Consider the following 14295-nt stretch of genomic DNA (forward strand, 5'->3'; position numbering starts at 1 on the left):
TGGCCTGAATGCCAAGCATCACGTCTGGAGGAAACCTGGCACCATCCCTTCAGTGAAGCATGGTGGTGACATGTGGGGATGTTTTTCAATGGCAGGGACTGGGAGACTAGTCAGGATCGAGGGAAAGATGAATGGGGCAAAGTACAGAGAGATCCTTGATGAAAACCTGCTCCAGAGCATTTAGGACCTCAGACTGGGGTGAAGGTTCACTTTCAAACAGGACAATGACCCTAAGCCCACAACCAAGAGAACGCAGGATTGGCTTCGGAACAAGTCTATGAATGTCCTTGAGCGGCCCAGCCAGAGCCCGGACTTGAACCCGATCGAACATCTCTGGAGAGACCTGAAAATAGCTGTGCAGTGACACTCCCCATCCAACCTGACAGAGCTTTAGAGGATCTGCAGAGAAGAATGGGAAAAACTCCCCAAATACAGGTTTGCCAAGCTTGTAGCATCATACCCAAGAAGACTTGAGGCTATAATTGCTGCCGAAGGTGTAAAAATGTAAGTTTTGTATTTTTATACATTTGCAAAAAATTCTAAAAACCTGTTTTTGCTTTGTCATTATGGGGTATTGTGTGTAGATTGATGAGGACATTTTTGTTTTAACCCATTTTAGATTCAGGCTGTAACGTAACAAAATATTGAAAAAATTAATACTTTCCGAATGCACTGTATATGCTGTTAAGATGGTGCCGACAGATATGGTCGCCTCGCTTCAAGTCCTTAGGAAACTATGCAGTATTTTGTTTTTTTATGTATTATTACTTACATTGTTATCCCAGAAAATCTTAAGTGTTATTACATACAGCCGGGAAGAACTATTGAATATAAGGGCGACGTTAACTTACCAACATCCTTTGTTCGGACCACCACCCAGGACATTGAATCTAAGGTCGACCCAAAACAACATCGCAGCAGATGAGGTAGACGGAGCGGCCTCCTGGTCAGACTTCGAAGGCGTTCACAACACCCACCACTTCCTAGTATACTACTCGCCAATGTCCAGTCTCTAGACAACAAGGTGGATGAAATTACGGAAATGGTTGCCTTCCAGAGAGACATCAGAGATTGTAACATTCTCTGTTTCACAGAAACATGGCTCTCTCGGGATATGTTGGTACAGCCACCGGGTTTCTTCATGCGTTGCGCCGACAGATATAAACATCTCTCTGGGAAGAAGAAGGGAGAAGGTATGCTTCATGATTAACGACTCATGGTGTAATCATAACATAAAGGAACTCAAGTCCTTCTGTTCACCTGACCTAGAATTCCTTTCAATCAAATGCCAACCATATTATCTCTGAAGATAATTCTCTTCAGTTATCATCACAGCTGTGTATATACCCCCTCAAGCAGATACCACGACGGCCCTCAAGGAACTTAACTGGACTCTATGTAAACTGGAAACCATATATCCTGAGGCTGCATTTATTGTAGCTGGGGATTTTAACAAAGCAAATTTGAGAACAAGGCTACCTAAATTCTATCAGCATATTGAATGCAGCACTCGCGCGGGCAATACACTGGACCACTGCTACTCTAACTTCTGCGATGCATACAAGGCCCTCCCTCGCCCTCCCTTTGGCAAATCTGACCACGACTCCATCTTGAGTGGATAAGGAAGTGCATTGTTGTACCCACTGTGACTATTAAAACCTACCCTAACAAGAAACCGCGGATGGATGGCGGCATTCGCGCAAAACTGAAAGCTGCGAACCACCGCATTTAACCATGGAAAGAGGACTGGGAATATGGCCGAATATAAACAGTGTAGTTATTCTCTCCGCAAGGCAATCAAACAAGTGAAATGTCAGTATAGGGACAAAGTAGAGTTGAAATTCAACGACTCAGACACAAGACTTATGTGGCAGGGTCTACAGGCAATTACGGACTACAAAAAGAAAACCAGCCACGTCACAACACCAACATATTGAATCGCTCCTTATACCAGTCTGCTGTCCGCACATGCTTCAAGATGACCACCATTGTTCCTGTACCCAAGAAGGCAAAGATAACTGAACTAAATGACTATCGCCCCATAGCACTCACTTCTGTCATCATGAAGTGCTTAGAGAGATTAGTCAAGGATCATATCACCTCCACATTACCTGCCACCCTAAACCCACTTCAGTTTGCATACCGCCCCAACAGGTCAACAGATGATGCAATCACCATCACACTGCACACTGCCCTATCCCATCTGGACAAGAGGAATACCTATGTAAGAATGCTATTCATTGATTACAGCTCAGCATTCAACACCGTAGTACCCTCCAAGCTCATCATTAAGCTTGAGGCCCTGGGTCTCAACCCTGCCCTGTGCAATTGGATCCTGGATTTTCCGATGGGCCGTCCCCAGGTGGTGAAGGTAGGAAACAAAATCTCCACTTCACTGACCTTCAACACTTTGGCCCCACAAAGATGCGTGCTCAGCCCCCTCCTGTACTCCCTGTTCACCCATGACTGCGTGGCCATGCATGCCTCCAACTCAATCATCAAGTTTGCAGATGACACAGGGAGGAGGTGAGGGCATTCGGAGTGTGGTGTCAGGAAAACAACCTCTCACTCAACGTCAACAAAACAAAGGAGATGATCGTGGACTTCAGGAAACAGCAGAAGGAGCACCCCCCTATCTACATCTAAGGGACAGTAGTGGAGAAGGTGGAAAGTTTTAAGTTCCTCGGCGTACACATCACAGACAAACTGAAATGGTCCACCCACACAGACAGTGTGGTGAAAGTGCAACAGCGCCTCTTCAACCTCAGGAGGCTGAAGAAATTTGGCTTGTCACCTAAAACCCTGCAAACTTTTACAGATGCACAATTGAGAGCATCCTGTCGGGCTGTATCACCGCCTGGTACGGCAACTGCCCTGCCCTCAAACGCAAAGCTCTCCAGAGGCTGGTGCGGCCTGCACAACGCATCACCAGGGTCAAACTACCTGCCCTCCAGGACACCTATAGCACCTGTTGTCACAGGAAGGCCAAAAAGATCATCAAGGACAACAACCACCCGAGCCACTGCCTGTTCACCCCGCTACCATCCAAAAGGCGAGGTCAGTACAGGTGCATCAAAGCTGGGGCCTGAAAAAAAGAGATAGAAGCTATTTTTCAATCTCAAGGCCATCAGACTGCTAAACAGCAATCTCTACATAGAGACTCAAATCGTTGGCCACTTTAATAAATGGATCATGGGGTTATATCCTGCCTGTTTGGCCCTGTCCAGGGGTATCGTCGGACGGGGCCACAGTGTCTCCCGACCCCTCCTGTCTCAGCCTCCAATATTTATGCTGCAGTAATTTATGTGTCGGGGGGCTAGGGTCAGGCTGTTATATCTGGAGTATTTCTCCTGTCTTATCTGGTGTCCTGTGTGAATTTAAGTATGCTCTCTCTAATTATCTCTCTCTTGTTCTTTCTTTCTTTCTCTCTCTCCCCCCCTCTCACTCTCCCCCCCTCTCTCTCTCTCCCCCCCTCTCTCTCTCTTTCTCTCTCTCCCTCCTCTCCCCCACTCTCTCTCTCTCCCCCCCCCTCTCTCTCTCTCTCCCTCTCCCCCACTCTCTCTCCCTCTCCCCCACTCTCTCTCCCCCTCTCTCTATCTCTCTCTCCCCCTCTCTCCCTCTCCCGGAGGACCTGAGCCCTAGGACCATGCCTCAGGACTACCTGGCCTGATGACTCCTTGCTGTCCACCTGGCCGTGCTGCTGCTCCAGTTTCAACTGTTCTGCCTGCGTCTATGGAACCCTGACCTGTTCACCGGACGTGCTACATGTCCCAGACCTGCTGTTTTCAACTCTCTAGAGACTGCAGGAGCAGTAGAGATACTCTGAATGATCGGCTATGAAAAGCCAACTGACATTTACTCTTGAGGTGCTGACCTGTTGCACCCTCGACAACCACTGTGATTATTATTATTTGACCCTGCTGGTCATCTATGAACATTTGAACATCTTGGCCATGTTCTGTTATAATCACCACACATCACAGCCAGAAGAGGACTGGCCACACCTCATAGCCTGGTTCCTCTCTAGGTTTCTTCCTAGGTTCTGGCCTTTCTAGGGAGTTTTTCCTAGCCACCGTGCTTTTACACCTGCATGTTGCCGTTTGGGGTTTTAGGCTGGGTTTCTGTACAGCACTTTGTGACATCAGCTGATGTAAGAAGGGCTTTATAAATACATTTGATTGATTGATCACTAGTCACTTTAAACAATGCCACTTTAATAATGTTAACATATCTTACATTACTCATCTCGTATTTATATACTGTATCTTATACCATCTACTGCATCTTGCCTATGCCGCTTGGCCATCGCTCATCCATATATTTATATGTATATATTCTTATTCCATCTCTTTAGATTTGTGTGTATTAGGTAGTTGTTGTGGAATTCAATGACTCAGATGTGGGCAGTACAGGAGCATCAAGGCAAAAACTGGAAGACTGGCCAATAGTTTCTACCCTCAGACTATCAGGCTGCTGAATAGCCACCACTAGATAGCTACCTGCTCCCCTTTGGACCCCTCCCCCTGCTACTCCCCTATGGACCCCTCCCCCTGCTTCTTCCCTATGGGCATAAATATAAACACAACATGCAACAATTTCAAAACTAGTTAGTGTCTGGTGCCTCATGCAAAAATCTGATATTGACAAGATCAGAGATGTACCGTATGTAACGAATCAAATCAAAGTTTATTGGTCACGTACACAGATTAGCAGATGTTACAGCAGGTTTAGCGAAATGCTTTTGTTTCTAGCTCCTACAGTGCAGTAATACAATACCAATACGCAAATAATCCAGTCAGGTGATGCATATCAAGAAGCTATTTAAACAGCTAACAACAACGGCTAGCTAGTAGTGTTTCAATCGGTGACATCACTCGCTCTGAGACCTTGAAGTAGTTGTTCCCCTTCCCCTTGTAAGGGCTGCGGCTTTTGTGGAGCGATGGGTAACGGTGCTTCGAGGGTGACTGTTGTCGATGTGTGCAGAGGGACTCTGGTTCGAGCCCAGGTAGGGGCGAGGAGAGGGACGGAAGCAACACTGTTACAGATGCACAACCAAATTTCAAACTTGCACCTTGTGCGTTCGACTATTCTAACTCTCAACAGTAAGTTGAGGCCCAGACCTAGGACCCTAAAGGCATCCCCATGCTTCCCAGCCGAAACAGTTCGGAAGAGTTTGTGCATTTATTATGCCGTTTATTAAAACGTCAAAATTACTGACAGACTTAAGATATCTTAGATGACTTCTGACTATTTTGAGGAAGTGTATACTGGCTCCGGGTTCTCAAAACAGACAAACAGTACTATTGCAGTTTTTCCTCATTTTTCAAGCAAAGGTCTTACAACCGAGCACACTTGTTCGGTTCGCCTAGCTGACTTCCGAACTGAAGCATTCGGACGACTTAAGCGCCCGCTTATGTTGCTTATGCTTGACCCGGCCCTGGCTGTGCAGGCACAATAATAGACCTCATTGCATTATATGACAGAGGGAAAAGTTTGCACAAATCATATTGAAATCAGAACGATGTTATTTAAAGCGGCAACATAACTTTTTGGCGACCCGACGAAACTCGCATAGAAATGTGTGTTTTAGATCTGTCATTCTCATTGAAAGCAAGTCCAAGGACAGAATTGGCAGGGAGTCCCACATCACAACAATCATGAATCATCAGATGCATGCTATATGTTGCACCCTCTAGTTATTACTTTTAAATGTGGTACTCCTACCAAAAATGAACCCTCAACGAAACAACTGAGCATTGAGAGCTTGTCCCGACTGCGTGCCGTGTATAATGTGGTGGTTCACTATCACAGCAGTAGATGTGATGCTAATACTAGACGGAGAAGGCTTGCGCTGATGTGGTCATTCCATCATATAGTAACCCTGGACATAGGAAGAAACCTAGAGAGGAACCAGGCTATGAGGGGTGGCCAGTCCTCTTCTGGCTGTGCCGGGTGGAGATTATAACAGCAAATGTTCATAAATGACCAGCATGGTCAAATAATAATATTCACAGCTGTCGAGGGTGTAACAAGTCAGCACCTCAAGAGTAAATGTCAGTTGGCTTTTCATAGCCGATCTTTGAGAGTATCTCTACCGCTCCTGCAGTCTCTAGAGAGTTGAAAACAGCAGGTCGGGGACAGGTAGCACGTCCGGTGAACAGGTCAGGGTTCCATAGCCGCTGGCAGAACAGTTGAAAATGGTGTACATCTTGAACCCCTTTTCATTCTTGCTAGTTGGAGTCTCAGAGGCTGATTTAACAATTCGATGTACATCATTAATAGGAGGCAAGTCCTGAAGACACCTAGTAAAAAACGTTACTACAAATATGTCGCAGTTATATCGTCGATAACAACTAGACTGACTTCCGTTCTATAGGATACGCCGGTAGGAAGCGTGTTTCTAAAACTTTCGATCATGGAATGTGCATAAGGACTACTATTTTATCCGTTACTGATTCGGAAGAAAACGTTTGTAAAAGCCTAATGTGACGATAAGTAAATGCATAGGCCTATTAGGCCTTATAATAACTAAAGTTAAATAGTCTAGCTACGGGAAAAAATACATATCTTCTTAAAGCTACAATACATAAAACTTTATACTGACCACTAAATGCTTCACGAAGGTGCACTATTCCCAGGAACATGAGGATAACACCCTTCATGTCGACGTTGGTCTGTCAACTACCCATGTGTTTGTTGTCTCTCCCAATGTTTCCGTCTTGGAGTGTCCTGAAATATGGCTAGTACAGTATAAAGATGGTGTGAAACTGCTTCTCCAATAGAAATCCCAGATCATATTTGTAGGAGATGACGTTTGCTAGTTAAGCGCATGCGCAGAAATGCGTCATCTGTTGTATCGCGCCGAACTGTGCACGTGCAGGCCGTAAACGGCACTCCTTCAATATAAAGTCGTTTTTCACGAAAATAAAAACGTCTCAGTTTGTCACTTTAGCGAAGATAGAGTAATAACATGTTCAAATACTTAAGAAATTGTCTCGAATTTAGGTAGAGCCTTTAGATTTTGAGAAAATTCACAATTTAGGAAGAAATTTTCACTTTTCTAATTGACTTCTCAAACGCCAAACTCCGGCCTGGTCTACTTAGTTTGCTCCCCAAGCGTTCCCGGAAGTCTCGTGATGTTGCATCTCTGGGTTGAGAAACTCTGAATATAGTTCGCAGTTCGCGCCAAGATATAATACGTTTGTATAACGTCGTTGAGCCAATGAGAATTTAGGCAGCTCAAGCATCAGTAAAATCTAGGTTAAACCAAGCAGCAGAGGTTGTAACTGAAGGTAGCCTAAATGGTATCAATTCTGATTGGGCATGGAGCTGGGGGTTGAGATATTTTAACTAACTTTGATTGGTTAGTCATTGCAACACTACTAGATAGTTTATGTCCCTGCAGGTGTTGAGTGCATTCAGTTACCGATATGAGAGGCCTATAATTGACCAATGTAAGCCTTTTCTTTGGTATTTTTCATTGTCTAGGCTATATATATATATATATATATATATATATATATGACTGAAATTATGCAATCAATAATATTCAAGTGCAAATTGGGGCGGCAAGTAGCCTAGTGGTTAGAACGTTGGGCTAGTAACCCGAAAGGTTGCTAAATCAAATCCCAGAGCTAACAAGGCAGTTAACCCACTGTTCCTAGGCTCGTCATTGTAAATAAGAATTTGTTCTTAACTGACTTGCCTAGTTAAATAAAAAAATTGGACAGCAAAGATGTGCATTCAGAAAGTATTCAGACCCCTTGACTTTTTCCACATTTTGTTACATGTTGCCTTATTCTAAAATGGATTAAATAAATAAAAAATCCTCATCAAAATCCTCATCAGAGCGTAAACCGGTTTTTAGATTTTTTTGCAAATGTATAAAAAAATCAAAAACAGAAATACCTTATTTACATAAGTATTCAGACTCTTTACTATGAGACTTGAAATTGAGCTCAGATGCATCCTGTTTCCATTGATTATCCTTGAGATGTTTCTACAACTTCATTGGTGTCCACCTGTGGTACATTCAATTGATTGGACATGATTTGGAAAGGCACACACCTGTCTACTGTATGTAAGGTCCCACAGTTGACACTGCATGTGAGAATTGTCCATAGAGCTCTGAGAGAGAATTGTGTCGAGGCACAGATCTGAGGAAAAGTACAAAAAAAATTCTGCAACATTGAAGTCTCCAAGAACACAGTGGCCTCCATCATTCTTAAATGGAAGAAGTTTGGAACCACCAAGACTCTTCCTAGAGATGGCCGCCCAGCCAAAGTGAGCAATAGGGGGAGAAGGGCCTTGGTCAGGGAGGTGACCAAGAACCTGATGGTTACTCTGACAGAGCTCTAGAGTTCTTCTGTAAAATGGGAGAAACTTCCAGAAGGACAACCATCTCTGCAGCACTCCACCAAACAGGCCTTTATGGTAGAGTGGCCAGACGGAGGCCACTCCTCAGTAAAAGGCACATGAAATCCCACTTGGAGTTTGCCAAAAGGCACCTAAAGACTCCCAGACCATGAGAAACAAGATTCTCTGGTATGATGAAATCAAGATTGAACTCTTTGGCCTGAATGCCAAGCATCACGTCTGGAGGAAACCTGGCACCATCCCTTCAGTGAAGCATGGTGGTGACATGTGGGGATGTTTTTCAATGGCAGGGACTGGGAGACTAGTCAGGATCGAGGGAAAGATGAATGGGGCAAAGTACAGAGAGATCCTTGATGAAAACCTGCTCCAGAGCATTTAGGACCTCAGACTGGGGTGAAGGTTCACTTTCAAACAGGACAATGACCCTAAGCCCACAACCAAGAGAACGCAGGATTGGCTTCGGAACAAGTCTATGAATGTCCTTGAGCGGCCCAGCCAGAGCCCGGACTTGAACCCGATCGAACATCTCTGGAGAGACCTGAAAATAGCTGTGCAGTGACACTCCCCATCCAACCTGACAGAGCTTTAGAGGATCTGCAGAGAAGAATGGGAAAAACTCCCCAAATACAGGTTTGCCAAGCTTGTAGCATCATACCCAAGAAGACTTGAGGCTATAATTGCTGCCGAAGGTGTAAAAATGTAAGTTTTGTATTTTTATACATTTGCAAAAAATTCTAAAAACCTGTTTTTGCTTTGTCATTATGGGGTATTGTGTGTAGATTGATGAGGACATTTTTGTTTTAACCCATTTTAGATTCAGGCTGTAACGTAACAAAATATTGAAAAAATTAATACTTTCCGAATGCACTGTATATGCTGTTAAGATGGTGCCGACAGATATGGTCGCCTCGCTTCAAGTCCTTAGGAAACTATGCAGTATTTTGTTTTTTTATGTATTATTACTTACATTGTTATCCCAGAAAATCTTAAGTGTTATTACATACAGCCGGGAAGAACTATTGAATATAAGGGCGACGTTAACTTACCAACATCCTTTGTTCGGACCACCACCCAGGACATTGAATCTAAGGTCGACCCAAAACAACATCGCAGCAGATGAGGTAGACGGAGCGGCCTCCTGGTCAGACTTCGAAGGCGTTCACAACACCCACCACTTCCTAGTATACTACTCGCCAATGTCCAGTCTCTAGACAACAAGGTGGATGAAATTACGGAAATGGTTGCCTTCCAGAGAGACATCAGAGATTGTAACATTCTCTGTTTCACAGAAACATGGCTCTCTCGGGATATGTTGGTACAGCCACCGGGTTTCTTCATGCGTTGCGCCGACAGATATAAACATCTCTCTGGGAAGAAGAAGGGAGAAGGTATGCTTCATGATTAACGACTCATGGTGTAATCATAACATAAAGGAACTCAAGTCCTTCTGTTCACCTGACCTAGAATTCCTTTCAATCAAATGCCAACCATATTATCTCTGAAGATAATTCTCTTCAGTTATCATCACAGCTGTGTATATACCCCCTCAAGCAGATACCACGACGGCCCTCAAGGAACTTAACTGGACTCTATGTAAACTGGAAACCATATATCCTGAGGCTGCATTTATTGTAGCTGGGGATTTTAACAAAGCAAATTTGAGAACAAGGCTACCTAAATTCTATCAGCATATTGAATGCAGCACTCGCGCGGGCAATACACTGGACCACTGCTACTCTAACTTCTGCGATGCATACAAGGCCCTCCCTCGCCCTCCCTTTGGCAAATCTGACCACGACTCCATCTTGAGTGGATAAGGAAGTGCATTGTTGTACCCACTGTGACTATTAAAACCTACCCTAACAAGAAACCGCGGATGGATGGCGGCATTCGCGCAAAACTGAAAGCTGCGAACCACCGCATTTAACCATGGAAAGAGGACTGGGAATATGGCCGAATATAAACAGTGTAGTTATTCTCTCCGCAAGGCAATCAAACAAGTGAAATGTCAGTATAGGGACAAAGTAGAGTTGAAATTCAACGACTCAGACACAAGACTTATGTGGCAGGGTCTACAGGCAATTACGGACTACAAAAAGAAAACCAGCCACGTCACAACACCAACATATTGAATCGCTCCTTATACCAGTCTGCTGTCCGCACATGCTTCAAGATGACCACCATTGTTCCTGTACCCAAGAAGGCAAAGATAACTGAACTAAATGACTATCGCCCCATAGCACTCACTTCTGTCATCATGAAGTGCTTAGAGAGATTAGTCAAGGATCATATCACCTCCACATTACCTGCCACCCTAAACCCACTTCAGTTTGCATACCGCCCCAACAGGTCAACAGATGATGCAATCACCATCACACTGCACACTGCCCTATCCCATCTGGACAAGAGGAATACCTATGTAAGAATGCTATTCATTGATTACAGCTCAGCATTCAACACCGTAGTACCCTCCAAGCTCATCATTAAGCTTGAGGCCCTGGGTCTCAACCCTGCCCTGTGCAATTGGATCCTGGATTTTCCGATGGGCCGTCCCCAGGTGGTGAAGGTAGGAAACAAAATCTCCACTTCACTGACCTTCAACACTTTGGCCCCACAAAGATGCGTGCTCAGCCCCCTCCTGTACTCCCTGTTCACCCATGACTGCGTGGCCATGCATGCCTCCAACTCAATCATCAAGTTTGCAGATGACACAGGGAGGAGGTGAGGGCATTCGGAGTGTGGTGTCAGGAAAACAACCTCTCACTCAACGTCAACAAAACAAAGGAGATGATCGTGGACTTCAGGAAACAGCAGAAGGAGCACCCCCCTATCTACATCTAAGGGACAGTAGTGGAGAAGGTGGAAAGTTTTAAGTTCCTCGGCGTACACATCACAGACAAACTGAAATGGTCCACCCACACAGACAGTGTGGTGAAAGTGCAACAGCGCCTCTTCAACCTCAGGAGGCTGAAGAAATTTGGCTTGTCACCTAAAACCCTGCAAACTTTTACAGATGCACAATTGAGAGCATCCTGTCGGGCTGTATCACCGCCTGGTACGGCAACTGCCCTGCCCTCAAACGCAAAGCTCTCCAGAGGCTGGTGCGGCCTGCACAACGCATCACCAGGGTCAAACTACCTGCCCTCCAGGACACCTATAGCACCTGTTGTCACAGGAAGGCCAAAAAGATCATCAAGGACAACAACCACCCGAGCCACTGCCTGTTCACCCCGCTACCATCCAAAAGGCGAGGTCAGTACAGGTGCATCAAAGCTGGGGCCTGAAAAAAAGAGATAGAAGCTATTTTTCAATCTCAAGGCCATCAGACTGCTAAACAGCAATCTCTACATAGAGACTCAAATCGTTGGCCACTTTAATAAATGGATCATGGGGTTATATCCTGCCTGTTTGGCCCTGTCCAGGGGTATCGTCGGACGGGGCCACAGTGTCTCCCGACCCCTCCTGTCTCAGCCTCCAATATTTATGCTGCAGTAATTTATGTGTCGGGGGGCTAGGGTCAGGCTGTTATATCTGGAGTATTTCTCCTGTCTTATCTGGTGTCCTGTGTGAATTTAAGTATGCTCTCTCTAATTATCTCTCTCTTGTTCTTTCTTTCTTTCTCTCTCTCCCCCCCCTCTCACTCTCCCCCTCTCTCTCTCTCTCCCCCCCCTCTCTCTCTCTTTCTCTCTCTCCCTCCTCTCCCCCACTCTCTCTCTCTCCCCCCTCTCTCTCTCTCTCCCTCTCCCCCACTCTCTCTCCCTCTCCCCCACTCTCTCTCCCCCTCTCTCTATCTCTCTCTCCCCCTCTCTCCCTCTCCCGGAGGACCTGAGCCCTAGGACCATGCCTCAGGACTACCTGGCCTGATGACTCCTTGCTGTCCACCTGGCCGTGCTGCTGCTCCAGTTTCAACTGTTCTGCCTGCGTCTATGGAACCCTGACCTGTTCACCGGACGTGCTACATGTCCCAGACCTGCTGTTTTCAACTCTCTAGAGACTGCAGGAGCAGTAGAGATACTCTGAATGATCGGCTATGAAAAGCCAACTGACATTTACTCTTGAGGTGCTGACCTGTTGCACCCTCGACAACCACTGTGATTATTATTATTTGACCCTGCTGGTCATCTATGAACATTTGAACATCTTGGCCTATGACTGTCCTCTAGCTATTCTTAAATAATTGTCAGCACATATTTCAGAGGTGTTTCAGAGATGTACCGTATGTAACGAATCAAATCAAAGTTTATTGGTCACGTACACAGATTAGCAGATGTTACAGCAGGTTTAGCGAAATGCTTTTGTTTCTAGCTCCTACAGTGCAGTAATACAATACCAATACGCAAATAATCCAGAAAGTCCAAAACAAGAAATGCATCCCCTTTACAGTAAACATGAATCCAGGATGAAGTTGGAGGTGTTCACATTGCATTACTAATATTGCATTGGCCAATACAGTACTGTAAAATAAACAGTATCCACAAATTTTGTGACCCGAGTAGGAATCAAACCGACAAACTCTGGTGTTGCTAGTGCCATGCTCTTACAAACTGAGCCACTTACAGGACCACTACAATACAGAAATATGCTAACTAGTACCTGCTAAACATTGTTTCATTCCTTTCATTTAATTACATTGTGAATGATGTCTTCAATGATCATACCTTTGATCACACATGGGATATAAATTATGGAAATGTGATGTTCAGTCAATTTTTATGGGTAGGCAAGTGTATTGCCTAATGTGAAACTGTAATGTACTGTAATTTACAGTACTGTAGCATACTACGTTTAAAGGGCAATTTTGGAACAAGTATCTTACATTTGTTTCTATTGGATTAATTGGTTGTTAAAATGACTACATTGAGAAGATATCATGTTATGTTTTGGTGATTAATCCAATGTACTCATATTTCACAGTAAACTTATATTTTGGATCAATGGTCATGTGGTGAAACACTGGCTGCAAGTGTTACCAGCTTGGAGTTCTGAGTTTAGAAAATGTGCCAAATCACAAAGCGATTAAAAAAAACTATAGTAAAGCGTAGTCCACTGAAAAAATCCTAACTTGAGATATCCACTAGTAACTCAAACCTGAGTACATCATGACATGAATTCACGTCAATAGGAGATTGGTGAGAAAGTTGACATTGGTGTTTCAAAGACACCCAGAGAGATCTTCACCTGTTTGATTAGTGAGGGAGAAACCTCTTGTCTTTTGAAGCAGAGTTGTTGGAGGAGTTGGAACCAACATCAGAAGATACAAGGGGAAAAAAACACAATCACATTCTAAAATGGATACCGTCAAACAAAATATATCTAAAAAGTCATATAACAAATAATGAACAACTACAAGATAAAGCATTTTCTTTAAATTTCAGTGATCTCTTCAGAATAGCACGCAACATGAAAGTAGGCGATCACCGTTGGCCTGAAAAAAGCCTGAAACACAGAGGTGAAAGTGATGTTATTGACTGATTGGTTTGGTTTGATTAAATATTACAAGAGAACATCATGTTTGACAGTATTCTGAATCTGTCACGGTTGTCATAGGAATGAGCGGACCAAAGTGCAGCGTGTGTGTCGTTCCACATTTTATTTATACTGTGAAACTATGCAATACATAAATAAACTGAATGACAAAAAAACAACAAACCTTGACACACACACACACACACACACACACACACACACACACACACACACACACACACACACACACACACACACACACACACACACACACACACACACACACACACAACTCAAAATTAATCTCCCACAAACCCAGGCGGAGAAAAAAAACTACTTAAGTATGATCTCCAATTAGAGACAACAAGGACCAGCTGCCTCTAATTGGAGATCATCCCAAACAAACCCAACATAGAAATACAAAACTAGAACCTGAACATAGAAATACAAAAC

Source organism: Salmo trutta, chromosome 36 (genome assembly GCF_901001165.1).
Source record: "Salmo trutta chromosome 36, fSalTru1.1, whole genome shotgun sequence".
NCBI lineage: Eukaryota > Metazoa > Chordata > Actinopteri > Salmoniformes > Salmonidae > Salmo > Salmo trutta.